Here is a 13,952-nt window from a genome sequence, read left to right as displayed (position 1 = left end):
CAGGCTAGGTGTAGGTTTGTAATCGCAAATTGGGAGTAATTTCATGCACAAATAGGGGAAAATACAAAAAAAACGGTGCCTACGCAGAGGCCGGGTGTATTGTGTTTGTATCCACCAGCTACTTCCTTTCGAGTCAATAAAAAACACCTTTCGTCAAAAAAATTACACCGAGATTGAGCTGAAGTTGTGAGTGAAGCCACAGTCCATACTTGTGTTCCTTTTAGCTACTGCTTCTGCAAACCCAGAAGGTGACTTGGAAGCAAAAGGATAAGCGGCCCAAAAGTCCTTGCGAGCTTTCTGAATTGGGTATATCCAACGTGGAAAGAAAGGCACCGACGTATGTATCCAAAGTTCTTGAGACTCATGGAGATCATTGTCCTTTTGGCTCATTTGTTAGGTATGTCTATCTATATTTTGTGCGTGGGTATAACATGTACCATGAGTCGCACTGCAAATGCTTAAAACCCTAGATATATGTTCCACTTATATTTTGCAAAGAACCGCGCTTTGCACACACGTACACAGTACTGAATTGGTTGCCACAAAAAGATACTGCCCGTTTTTGGGACAGAAAGGATATTGATTTGGGAATGGGATCGGAGGACAATTAGGGAAAAAATCATCCACTTATAACCCTTGTCAGATTTTACAACAAGGTAGTAAAATTCCAAAAAATTGGGGTATGAAATAGATTTCAACAAATTGCAAGATTTGTATCACATATATTTATTTGTAAGAAATTCACAGGATGCAAACAATCATATTTGTTTTAAAGTATTGCAATGACTAGTTGTATCCATTCTTCATGTTTATGGATTTCATGTTGTTTTCCAAAGCTTTCATGTAACAATTTTGCTAGGTTCATTCAAAAGGTTGTAATCAAGTTCTCAAAATCCGTTATAGGATGAAGAAATGAGCCACAACCGCTGTGAAGGTCAAGTTTTTTCATATACAGGTTATGAGAAACTGCCCAGAGAATCAACTATGTGCAGAATCTCTATGAAGTTGGAATCCATTTACGCGCGCGCGCGCACACAGAGAGAGAGAGAGAGAGTTGGAATCCAGTTATTTTCCGTTATTGCGGTCTGAGACTATTACATGATTTGAGTAGAGAGGAGACAAGCGGACGGTTCACTCGTGCTAGGTTTAGGTTTGCAGTTGCAAAAAGGGAGTAATTTCGTGCACACATAGGGGAAAGTGCAAAAAAGGTGTGTATGCCAAGGCCGGGTGTGTACTTATTGTGTTTGTATCTACCTGATGGTTCTTTTAGAGTCAAGTAAAATCCACCTTTTATAAAAAAAAATATACACTTAGATTGAGCTGAAGTTGCGAGCCAAGACACACTCCATATTTGTGTTCTTTTTAGCTACTGTTTCTGCAAACACAGGCCAGAAGCTGAGGGAAGCAGAAAAATAAGCGGCCCAAAAGCCCTTGCGAGCTTTCTGAATTGAGTATATCCAATGTGGAAAGCAAGGCACCGCCACCGCCGGAGCAAAGCATTCCATGTCAAGCTGACTGTTCAACTACACATCACACATGTAAGTAGAGCTGTGAGCTAAAGCTAAGCTGGACCACGACACGGTGACACAGTGCTGAGAAAATGGAAGGAGGAAGCAACCTTTTTTGTACAGTATGCTATCCGGTGAGGCCGGTGACGGGGCGCTGTGTGTTCTCCATGTGACCCGGCGCTTTCGGAAGCAGGGCGGGGCGGCCAGTAGCCTATCCGGCCGGCTTACATGATCCTCTGCACTGTTTACGGCGCGCGATAGATACGTATACGGTATATCCTTGCCGGGGTTGTAGCTTTCCGTCATCACTGAGGCCAGTGCGACTTCGTGCTGCTGGCTGTGGCTGGTTTTCCCGGCATTTTCCAGCCCAGTCTAGCCATGATACTATCGGTTAACTCTCCGCGAAACGCAAGAGCGGAGTCTTCACTCTTCACGATGGCCGAACCGCCGGTGGCTGCCTGGCGGCCAAACGTGCCGCCGGGAGCACCGGGGACAGTGACAGGCCTCGCCTCGTCGCGTCGTCGTTGCCGGTAAAACGGTCGCCGGCGGCCGCACCGACCGACCGCACACTCGGCGATCCGCGGGACACCACAAGATTTGATACGAACATGACGCGGCGCCTGCCCAGGTGCCACCGAACGCCGTGCCCCGGCGCCCGGCACATGGTCGACTAATCGAGCGGGTGTTCCTGGTTAAGCCGTCGCCGTCGCCGTTGGGGGAGGCCGCTGTCGTGTCGAGCCGTGCCTTGCCCCAGCCCCACCCATGTGCCGCCGCCAGCCCTGGTGGTCGCGACGGGAAGCGCCTCACGGCGCGCGGCGGAGGGAGGTCGATGCGGCAGATCCCCCTGGCCACGGGCTTTGGCCGCGTCAGGTAATGGACAGCATGATCAGAGTATCTATAGTCGGGCGTCATATGTTCGTCTCATACGTTCGGGTAGTCCGTCTGCTCACTAACCGATCATACAATACCGACCCAACAGATGCTCTCAAACAAGCCTCAAACACCTAGACTCACGGGGCACCCCTCATATCCGTCCCAAATGTAGGGCGGATATAAGGCGGCCCGTGCACGTCCTAGCGCGTCCGCCACGTCAATCCGGCCCACTGCTGACCCACCCTGACCCCACAAAACCCCCGTCCAGAAGAAAACCTAGCTCACTCCGCTCCGCTACGCTTCCCTCTTCGACGCTCTCATTTCCCCAATCTACCAAATCCCTAGCGCCGGCGAGCATGTCTAGCACCTTCAACCACTCCGATGGCAACTCCGGAGATGAGGAGTAACCGACAATCCGTATTGTGCTCGAGCGGTTACGGGTCGATACGGGCGGCAGCTACGGGTCCGATGCGACACCACATGTTGCCTGTCACCGCAGCGCCGATGTCGGCCCGATCTGCGAGGCCTGCCTGATTTGCTCCTCCCGCCCGACGGCCTCCTCCCTCCGGCCGCTGCTTCGCGTGGGCAGCGTTGGGTTGTAGTGCCCGCTACACCGACGCCGCGGATGCGGACTCCGGAGTCGGAGGCACGTGGAGCCCGTCGCGAGTGGCGGAGGACAAGGGAGATGGCGTGCGGGTCCGACGGGTCTGCGCAGTCCGCCTGCCGCCGCCGGGTGCCCGTCGAGGAGGACCGTCTCTTTGAGTGGATGTGCCGCCGGTCACTGACTAAGGCGGAGATGAAGGCCCGACGGCTCCGGAGGCTCAACGCCAAGCAGCTCCGGCTCGGCATTGAGCAATCCGAGCGGGAGGCGGTGGAGGCAGCGCAGGAGGTGGTGAGGGTGGCCAATCTCAATGACAAGCAAGACCGTGTCGTCCGGCGCTTGCAAGGCTACATCGTCATCTCCGATTCCTCCTCCTCCGACGGGTCTGGCTCTGACATGGAACCACCTCCTGCTGCGGACTCCTACAGTTGCGCCCGCGACCGGATGGGCAAAGGGCCGGCGAGGAAGTGGTGAGGATCCGTCTTAATTTTCAAGTTTTTAGATATAGTTTGAACTTGTTCGCCGTATTATGTGTATTATGTGAACTTTTGCTACCTTTTGATGATCTGGTTGTGATCTTTTGATAAACCGATTATGCATTTGTATGTCGGCTCATGATCTATGTAGATTTTTATCAACGTTGCAAGGTTTAATATGAATATAGGTGACGGAATATGAGATACGCGGGTGTGGATACGAGAATATAGGGAGTGTTCGATCAATATCCGCGGGCGTGCCTGGATGCGTCCGTGGACGTATAGGGAGCCGGATCTGCCATGTCCGGCTGCTAGATGCTCTTAGAGATGCAATTCGTGCTTGTCAAGTCCACATCACTGTGACCAGGAACAAAATTTCCCGTTGGTTCCAGTGTCACCGAAACAGGGAAGCTCGTACAGTACGTCGTACATGCATGCCGATACTGCGCACGTTCCCATCACCGTGATTAGTGAAGCAAATGATGGGTGGCGCAAACCAACGTTCGCTTTCGCGTCCTACAAAGGACAGGATCATACCCACCTCCAACTCATCTCAGGGACACCACCGCGACAGAGGAAGACGTGAACTGAACCTGCAGCACTTGTTTAGTTGTACTGCAGCAGCGAATCATTGATTCGCAGCGCTCACTCGTTCTGTTGCTATTGCTACACGCCACGCACCATTTCAAATTCGAACGACCCAACGATTTGCTCCCCAGATCTTTTAGTTCAGCGACCAAGCGCATGCATGCATGCAGCTGGACGCACACCGATTACGTAGAAGAAAGCGACTGAGCAGTTCAGCTCAGCCCACGGTTCAGGAGTCCTCCCTCCTTCTCTCCGGTCCTCCTTTGTTTTCCCTGAGTTCCAGCGGGCGACCCACGTGCCATGTATGTATGTATGCGGCACGAAACGCACGGCAGTCAAACCTGTCCACGAGTATTGCTCTGCATGTGCTGTGCCGAGTGATGGCATTGTCTACTTTTTTCGATAAAGAGTAATATATTAATATCAAGATGATATCAAGTATACCCGGCCTCTGCAACAACTCAATGCCATGAGTAACTCGAGGCATCAAGGATGCACACAGCCAAAAAGAAAAAAAAGATCTAAGACACGCCGTAACCAACAACGATACCAAGCACTACCGTGACAACACACGGGCTGCGAGTAGGTTCTCCAAAAGCAACGTCTTCAAGAAGATAAGGACACACAAGTGTCACCGTTGCCGGATTCAGTCAAATACTAAATCCTGAGTTTTCACCCTGAGAGAAGAACTGAGCAACATCATGCAATGCCTTCAACAAGGTAACGATATCGAAATACCGCCATGTAAAATATGGTTGAAGCGTATGCATCTCTGCAGGGACGCGTGCGTGTATATATAGGCTCAAGGCCAACAGAAGATTACATGGTTGAGATACGAGAGTTAGGCTTGATCTCCACGTTACAATATACAGCTGTACAGAGAATATAATCAAGCCTAACTCAACCGCTGATTACAACTAACACAAAAATAAACGCACGCGCTAATATCCCTACACACATATTTCAACATCCCCTCTCAATCACAACTTATCTAAGTTGAGATTGTGTCTGAAAGCTTCGAGCTGTTTCACAGACAATGTCTTGGTGAAGTCATCTGCAAGTTGGTCACCCGTGGGGATAAAACGAATATTAAGTAACTTATTAGCTACTCTCTCTCGAACAAAATGATAGTCCACTTCAATATGTTTTGTCCTTGCATGAAAGACTGGATTGGCTGACAAATATGTGGCTCCAAAATTATCACACCACAATGATGCAACCTTTGAATGTTCCACACCCAATTCCCTCAATTGAGTTTGCACCCAAATTATCTCAGCTGTTGCATTTGCCAGTGCCTTATATTCAGCCTCTGTACTAGACCTAGAGACTGTAGCCTGTTTACGAGCACTCCAAGAAATAAGATTACAGCCAAAAAAGACTGCAAAGCCACCTGTAGACCTTCTGTCATCTGGACAACCTGCCCAGTCAGCATCAGAAAAAGAACTTACAAGTGTGGAGTCTGATTTAACAAACTTGAGCCCAAGACTTGATGTATACTAAAAATATCTAAGAATTCTCTTGACTGCAGTCCAGTGAGCAGAAGTAGGAGAGTGCAAAAACTGACATATTTTGTTAACAGAGAAAGCTATGTCTGGCCTAGTTAATGTGACATACTGCAATGCACCAACTATGCTTCTATACCTGGTAGAATCCTCATACCCAAGTGGCTCTCCCTCTGTTGATGACAACTTCTCAGAAATAGATAAGGGTGTTGGAACAGGCTTACAATCCTTCATGCCCACCCTTGTGAGAATCCCTTCTATATATTTTTCTTGAGTCAATAGTATACCACTCTTTACCTTCTTTACCTCTATGCCAAGGAAATAGTGAAGTTGACCCAAGTCCTTCAAGGCAAAATCTTTCCGAAGATCCTGAAGAAGTGTTTCAACAGCTTTTGGTGAGGAACTAGTTACAATTATGTCATCAACATAAATAAGCATGAACATAACTACACCATTTTTGTTGAAGAAAAATAGTGATGTATCAGCCTTTGAAGGAACAAAACCAAGTGTTTGTTATTTTGTTGACAATCTAGAATACCATGCACGTGGAGCTTGTTTCAGTCCATACAAAGCCTTATCCAATCTGCACACATACCCAGGTTTATTAGGATCCTCATATCCTGGGGGTTGTCTCATGAACACCTTCTCTTCCAGAACACCATGAAGGAACGCGTTCTTTACATCTAGCTGTCGCATGCACCAGTTTCTCGAAACAGCAATGGACAAAATTAATCTGATGGTAGCCGCTTTGACCACAGGACTAAAAGTGTCCTCGTAGTCAATTCCATACCTCTGTTTAAAACCTTTGGCAACCAAACGTGCCTTATATCTATCAATGGAACCATCAGACTTTTTCTTAATTTTATAGATCCATTTGCAATGTATCAAATTACTTCCCCTCTCAAACGGTACAAGATGCCAGGTCTTGTTTCTCATGAGAGCCGAGTATTCTTCATTCATGGCCTCCGTCCACCGTTGATCCCCTAATGCTTCTCTCACATTTTGTGGTTCACCTGTGCTGCAGAAGTTTAACCATCGAACAGTACCATCAGTGCGTATTTTTGGCTGAGAAATACCGGTTTGTAAACGTGTACGAGCCCTCGAAATAACAGGTGGTGGTGGAGGCTGTGGAGGCATAGCCACAGGCGATCCCGCAGCCACAGAGGATCCACCAGGAGTACTGTCCGCCGCGTCAGGGGAGAGATCAATGCCTCCTCCCCCGTTCGTCCAGGAATCGCTGCCTGGCGTTGCGGGCCATACAACCCGTTGGCGATCGGCCGGGCCTGTCGCCTCTGCACCAGCCCGTGGGCTGGGGCCACGCGGCGAGGGAGAACCGGCTCCCATGCCCGCTCCATGCGTCTGTCGCACTGATCCCGGGACGGATCGGTCGGGCGCCTGGGAGTGCGTCGAAGACCCTGCATGGAATCCCGCGCCTGACAGGGCGGGAGAGTCCTCCTCGTGACCAAGATCTGCTGCGTCACCACTTGTGGAGTCCTGCGTATATTCTGCTTCCTATACACTTGGAAACTCCAAATTTTGATCAGAAAAAGTCACATGGTCATTTTGCAAATCACCCCCAAGATCAAATACAGGAGGATTAAGGAGTGTGGGAGGAAGCAAATTGATTTCCGCACGGAGTTGAGCGCCGGCGTTCTCGTGAAGTTCAGAAAACGGAAAGATGGACTCATCAAAGACAATATCACGAGATATATAGACACGTCCACTGGAGATGTCTAGACACTTATAGCCTTTATGGAGAGGACTATATCCAAGAAACGCACACCGGGTAGAGCGAAACTGCAGTTTATGTTTGTTGAAGGGGCGTAGGTTAGGCCATACCGCGCACCCAAAAACACGAAGAAAAGAATAATCTGGGGTGATATTGAAAAGGCGCTCTAGTGGTGTTTGAGATTGAATGACTTTACTAGGGAGACGATTAATGAGATAAACGGCAGTAGTGAAAGCTTCATCCCATAATTTTAATGGCATGGATGCATGAGCGAGTAAGGCGAGGCCAATTTCAACAATGTGTCTATGTTTTCTTTCAGCGGAGCCATTTTGTTGGTGGGCATGAGGACACGAAACATGGTGGGAAATACCAATGCGCTCAAAGAATGAATTTAGTTTGCGATATTCGCCACCCCAATCGGTTTGCATGGCAAGGATTTTCCTATCAAACAAGCGCTCAACATGTTGCTGAAAATCATGAAACTTCTGAGACACTTCAGATCTATTTTTGATCAAGTATATCCAAGTAAACTTGTTGAAATCATCAATCAAACTAACATAATATGTGAACCTGCCTACAGAAGTAACAACAGGACCCCAAACATCCAAAAAGACTAGCTCTAAAGGAGCACTAGAGACACTACAAGACAGAGGATACGGTAACTGATGGCTTTTTGCCTTTTGACATGCATCACAAACAGACTCATGCCTTTTATTTGACACGGGAAGACAATTATTTTTGACTACTTGATCGACTATGACAAAATATGGATGCCCTAGACGTCCATGCCACCGAGAAGACGATGCTTTTTGCACACCAAGGACATGCTTCCCACGAAGGGATGGTACATGAGGTAGAGGATAGAGGCCACCTCTACTCTGTGCGCGCAGCAGAATTTTCCCCGTTCCCTGTTGTTTGATAGAAAAGAACTCAGGGTAAACTTCCAAGTATGCGTGATTGTCATGAGCAAGTTTTTGAGCAGCAATCAAATTATTTGCAGATTTGGGAACATGTAAAATATCTCGAAGATGAATAGGTTGATCATGGGTATGAATATGCGCATGACCAATGTGAGCAATTTCCATACCTGACCCACTCTCCGTGTGGACTTGATCTATGCCGGTGTAGCGTTCGTGGGTAGCGAGCTTGTCTAGCTCACTCGTGACGTGGTTGGTTGCTGCAGTGTCGATGTACCAGTTCGTATCAACTCCGTACGAAGTGGCTGCGGAGTTTGCTGTCTTCTCCTTCCTCTTGAAGTTCTTCTCGAACCTCTTCCAGCAGTGATATGCATCGTGGCCGGCCTTGCCACAGATTTGGCATATGACCACGTCGGGGTGGGTATGGTTGTTGTAGCCCCCGCCGCCGCCGTTGTAGTAGCCGCCGCCGCCGTTGTGGTAACCTCCACCACCGTGACCACCACCGCCATGGCCGCCACTGCCGCCTTGGCCTTGGCGCTGGTTGGGGTAGCCACCATAGCCACCACGCCCGTCATCAGAGGAGCGCCCGCCTCCTCCATCGCGACCGTTGCCGCTGCTGTTGCTGCAACCCTGAGGATAGCCGCCGCCACGTCCACCCTTGGCGAGGAGATTGACCAACAGCTGTTGACTCACTGGGTTCTGCGCCTCCAGACGTGACTCGGCCACCAGGAGCCCGGAGAAGAGTTCGGCGAGGGTGATCGCCTGCTCGTTCGCCTTGGCAGAGAGCACCGAGACGAAGGGGTTGTAGTCTGCATCAAGCCCCGAGAGGATCTGCGAGACCAGATCGTCGTCGTCCATCTTCTTCCCCGCGGCAGCAAGCTCGTCAGCGATTCCCTTCATCTTGGTGAAGTACGCAGTGGCAGAGAGATCTCCCTTGCGCGAGTTTGTGAGCTGCGTGCGGAGCTAGATGACGCGGGCGCGCGACTGTGAGGCGAACATCGCCTGGATCGCCGCCCACAGCTTGCTGCTCTCCGTATGATCCATCACCTGCAGCAACACCTCTCGGGAAAGAGACCCGAGCAGAAAGCCCAAAACCTGCTGGTCTTGAGCCACCCACGCTGCATAGGCTGGGTTACATACCTTCTCGACGGTCTTGTCCGCCTTTGCCTCCTCGATTTCCTCCGGTGGTGCTGCACGCGATCCATCAAGGAAACCCATGAGAAGGGCACCTTGGACCGGTGGCAGGACCTGAGCTTTCCAGGGTAGATAGTTCTCCCTGGTTAGCTTCTCAGCGATCTGAACATGGGCGAAGGAGATGGCTACCGGAGCAGAGGAACCTGCCATGGCTAGATGTGTTTGTGGAAAAGATAGAGGCTCCGATTACCATGTAAAATATGGTTGAAGCGTATGCATCTCTGCAGGGACACGTGCGTGTATATATAGGCTCAAGGCCAACAGAATATTACATGGTTGAGATATGGGAGTTAGGCTTGATCTCCACGTTACAATATACAGCTGTACAGAGAATAGAATCAAGCCTAACTCAACTGCTGATTACAACTAACACAAAAATAAACGCACGCGCTAATATCCCTACACACATATTTCAACACGCCATTGCCAGGTATGACCGGCGAAGGACACACCATGGGTTTTCACCCTGAAACTCCAGTCCCGGTACTGAAGTAGCACCACCAAACGCAACCACGAAGTATTGTTGCAACCGCTGGACCACCCCCTTCATTCCTTCAATCCTTGACAATGCCGAACACAGACAAACGCCCACATGCGTCGTGTTCTAGACCACTCGGCAGCGAATATGCATAATCCTCGTGCACAAGGACCATGGAACATCACATCTCAAAACGTCTTCAGCCTGAATGTTTGGCATTCCATCCATTGTCCATTGCTCACACACACAGTTCTGATGGGAAAAGTTGTGCTCCTATGAACTAGTTGACTGGCGACGATGCGACTGCCAGGAGCCACCGGAACCCACGATAAGGGCACCTTCGGCAGACCCATGTCATCCTCGCCATCAGCTGATGACAAACTTGGGAAAAGGATCCCTTTAGTTGTCCAATTGCAGCCGTGGTTGTCCATGTCCCTAATCTGCAGAATGGAATCAGATCAGATCACAGTCAAACCGCAAGTGACCGCCGCCGCCATGGATGGCATCTCCGTCTTCAAATCTTGATCCAGCGCCGCACAAGTCGCCGTGGCCAGCACCGCCTAGATCCAATGGCGGCCGCTGCGCTGCCCTCGCAGCCGCTCCAGCCAAGCCACCACCAGAAAGTTGAGGCCGCCGCCCCGATTCCGAGCTCCGCCGAGCGCCAACGCCGTCTAGGGCCGGCCCCCGTGCAAGGCCGGAGGTCCCCTCGGCAGGAGAGGACAAGAGCCCGCCACCGCCGTCCACCGAACGGGTCTTACCCGTCGGTTTCCTCCGGCGGCAGCGGGGTGGATGGAGAAGAGGGGAGACGGGGGCGGCGGCTAGGGTTTCACCCGTGCCGCCCCCTAGGATTGTCTACTTGTTTCGTCAGATATCTCCTTCCTTATCCGGAGGTGCTTACTGTGAATGTATGGGTGCACCGAAAAATGCATTGCAGCTCTTGGATGCCACACGCTCCTATATGAAAATAACATTAAAAAATGTCAAAAGAGTTTACAACATTCTGAAAATTTCGGGATATGAGACTGAGTGCCCGTTCTACACCCGTGCACAGACTGCATGTATAAACGAGGGTTGCCGTTGAAGATGCCCTAAGCTCTCTCGTGCTGCCACACGCCACACACCGTTCCAAATTCGAACCACCCAACGATTTGGCTGTGCGTCCCTCACGTAGTCCGTACCACATTCCCTTTCCAGGCCCCGAGAAGATCATTTCCACGATCTGGTAGCCCGATAAACAATGCTACTCCGTACTAGAAGAAGACGAGAATCGTGCGCGTTCCCCTCATCTTTTATTTCAGTGATGACGTGGATCATGCATGCATGCATGCAGCTAGAAGCACACTGATTGGAAGAAAGCGACTGGTCCCTCCCTGACCAGCTCAGCCCACGGTTCCGGGGTCCTTCACTTCATTCCGGTCTCTTCTCCCCGGAGTTCCGGCGGGCGAGCACATGCGTATGCCGGTGTGCGGCGGCGCACGGCAGTCAAACTTGGAACGTGCAATCATAATTCCAGGAGGAGTATCTGCATGTGCCGACCGATGACGTTGTCTTCAGATTTTTTTGGTTTCTTCTTTGGATGTGTCCTTGCTGTAAACGTATGGGTGCACTTCCTTGTTTTGGATAGATGGTGCTCGTCCTCAACTACTACACGGCGTACCAAACTAGAGTACCAACCTAAAAAATTGCACGTACAACACTTTGGTTAAAGCAAGCTATCATGAGGCCGTTATTAACGTCTGCTCAACTGAGGCTCTTGCGTTATCGCAAGGGGTTGATTTGGTGCTCGGGCTTGGATGCACAAATTTGATTTTTGAATCGGACTCTTCGGAGCCGGTGAATGCATGCAGTGGTGAGATAGAGATCTATGGTCCACATGCTGCTATTCTTTCGGAAGTTTTCGCAAATGCCCAGTTGATGGATGGCCTTTCTTTTGCACACTGTCCGAGGGAAGCCAATGCGGTCGCTCATCAACGAGCTAAGTATACTTACGAGGCTCATTCTGATCTTAGTTGGGATGGTAATCCACCCTCTTTTCTTTTGCCTTTTGTTATAAACGATGTAACACTGTTAGCTAATCAATAAAACACTGAGGTTTCCTTGTCAAAAAGAAAAAAACGGCGAAGGGAGTTGACATCAGATACTTTATTATTACTAAACTAAAATTTTGTAAATGGACAAAAATGTTGCTGTAGTTTAGTGGTGAGAATTCCATGTTGTGGCCGTGGAGACCTGGGCTTGAATCCCAGCAGCCACATTGCTAGTTTTATTGTCCAGTTTGCACGAGATGTTCAAAAGAGAGAGAATCAAAAATTTGAAGTGTGTGCCACATCCACATAGCAGACAACGCATCAGTATACTTGTCATGTCCGGTTCTTTTTTTGCCTCTTGTCTCAAGGATCTTTTTTCTCTCTTCTGATCAGGCCAGTGATTCAGCGAACATGCCTGGCTACAGATCAAACAAAAGGAGATAGTATATCGTGCAAGCACAAAATCCTTTACTAGTACACATATCTGGTTTATACAGACAGTACCTGCAGTTAGAATATGCTTCCAAACTCCATTTTCTGATAATATTATCCATGGATATGACAAAAGCGCCGAAAGAATAAATAAAGGCGGAAAGAATCGGGAGTCCGTGCAACAAAAAGTGAGCATGATGCCTTTTTTCTCTGTTTGTTGTGCCAGCGAAGCTGGGAAAATAAAAAAAGGGACAGATATGAAGAAACAAATAAGTACAACTTTGTCGACTGGAAAGGTATATCTGAACGTTACTTTTGAATTTTTGTGCACCGTGCATTGCGTTAGACAGAGTTCCTGCTTTAGGAGTCAGGACAGAGTGTCATTCTTCTTGATGCACTTCTCACTGTATCACATTTTAAGATTAGCATCCACAATATCTAATAAGTAATCGATTAGTTTTGACACGTAGCAATCGTAGTACCAGCCTGTCCTTTCGTAATGCCAGATTGCCACTAATATATGTTTCATCTGCTAACTCATTAACTTGTTCTGTTGCGATGGGGCTGGTCAGATAGTCATAGCAAAGTTTATCCTTTCTAAAGAAAATACAAATTTCAGCAACATGTTAGGAATTTCTGTAAGTTTTTTGGACTGTGAGTTTTTGTCTGCGGATGAGGCACAAGCGTATCATTTGATTTGTTAATTAAGTGGCTGTAGTTTAGTGGTGAGAATTTCACGTTGTGGCCGTGGAGACCTGGGCTCGAATCCCAGCAGCCACATTGCTTTCTTTATTGTCCAGTTTGCATTTGAGATGTTCAAAAGAGAGAGAATCAAAATTTGACATGTGTGCCACATAGCAGACAACGCATCAGTATACTTGTCACGTCCAGTTCTTATTTTGCCTCTTGTCTCAAGGATCTTTTTCTCTCACTGATCAGGCCAGTGATTCAGCGAACATGCCCCGCTATAAAACTTTGTATAAATTACTGCTAAATCATTGATAAAGGTTCAGCATAATTGTTTGGATACTTACATGTACTATGTGTATATTTGTGTGCTAAGGGCATCTTCAACGCCGACCACCGGAAGCAGGCACGATGTTGTCAGTGGATTGGTCCGGATCAGTCCGCGAACAGTGATGCGGGAGCCGGCCATCCAATCTCGTCCCTTAAAACTTCCGTCCTTTTTTTTAACTCCACGAGTTCAAAATAATAGCATATCAAATCATCGATCGTTAAAAAATATTCAAATACAACTGCAGTTCTAATTTAAATATTACAATTAAACTAAGTTTCAAATAAAATAGTTCAAACATGAATTCAAGTCGCACATATGTTCTAGTTGTCCCTTTTAGCCGCCCACAGATGCTCAATCAAATCTTCCTCCAGATGTTCATGAGTTGCTCAATATCGATTTTGTTGATGCATTTAAACAAACTTATCAAATGTGGCTGGATTTTGATGTGGGAGTTGGATAGGATCACCCATTTCTCAAATTTCATACCTCCGACAACATTTCCACCCTCATCCTCTATTATCCTGTTGTGCACGATCACACCACATGTCATCAGGTCCCACAAGGACTCCAGATCTTATTGTTTAGCAGGTCATGATCAACTGCAAAATA

At 48.5% G+C, this 13,952-nt stretch overlaps 1 non-coding gene across 1 annotated transcript; it reads left to right on the top strand.

The window, feature by feature from the left end:
- The first annotated feature begins 13,033 nt into the window (after window positions 1-13,033).
- TRNAH-GUG (transfer RNA histidin (anticodon GUG)) lies at window positions 13,034-13,105 on the top strand. Its single transcript has one exon. It is a non-coding gene; the product is annotated as a tRNA-His (tRNA).
- Window positions 13,106-13,952: the final 847 nt, after the last annotated feature.

This window comes from Triticum aestivum, chromosome 2D, assembly GCF_018294505.1.
Source record: "Triticum aestivum cultivar Chinese Spring chromosome 2D, IWGSC CS RefSeq v2.1, whole genome shotgun sequence".
NCBI lineage: Eukaryota > Viridiplantae > Streptophyta > Magnoliopsida > Poales > Poaceae > Triticum > Triticum aestivum.
This window is presented reverse-complemented; position numbering and strand designations above follow the sequence as displayed.